Raw genomic sequence first — 385 nt, 5'->3', positions numbered from 1 at the left:
CCCCCAGTGCCGCGCCGCTGAAACAAAAATAAACAAAAAAACCCCAGCGCCCCCAGCCACCCCAAGATTGGCCGCCCCTTCCAAGGTGCCACCCCAAGCACGTGCTTGGTCGGCTGGTGTCTGGACCCAGCCCTGCTCCTGCACCACCATGGAGCCGTACTGAAATCACTGGGTTTACAGGATCAGGGAAGTGGGGAGTAGAGGCTGAGTCACATGCAAGGCCGGCTCCAGGCACCAGCTTGTCAAGCAGGTGCTTGGGGCGGACACTCCGGAGAGGGGCGGCACGTCCAGCTATTCGGCGGCAATTCGGCGGACGGTCCCTCACTCTGCCTCGGAGCGAAGGACCTCCCGCCGAATTGCCGCCGCAGATCGCGATCACGGCTTT

Source organism: Terrapene carolina, unplaced genomic scaffold (genome assembly GCF_002925995.2).
Source record: "Terrapene carolina triunguis isolate 2854851 unplaced genomic scaffold, T_m_triunguis-2.0 Scaffold66, whole genome shotgun sequence".
In the NCBI taxonomy this organism is placed as follows: domain Eukaryota; kingdom Metazoa; phylum Chordata; order Testudines; family Emydidae; genus Terrapene; species Terrapene triunguis.
The sequence above is the reverse complement of the archived record's forward strand: the minus strand, read 5'-3'. Positions refer to the sequence as shown.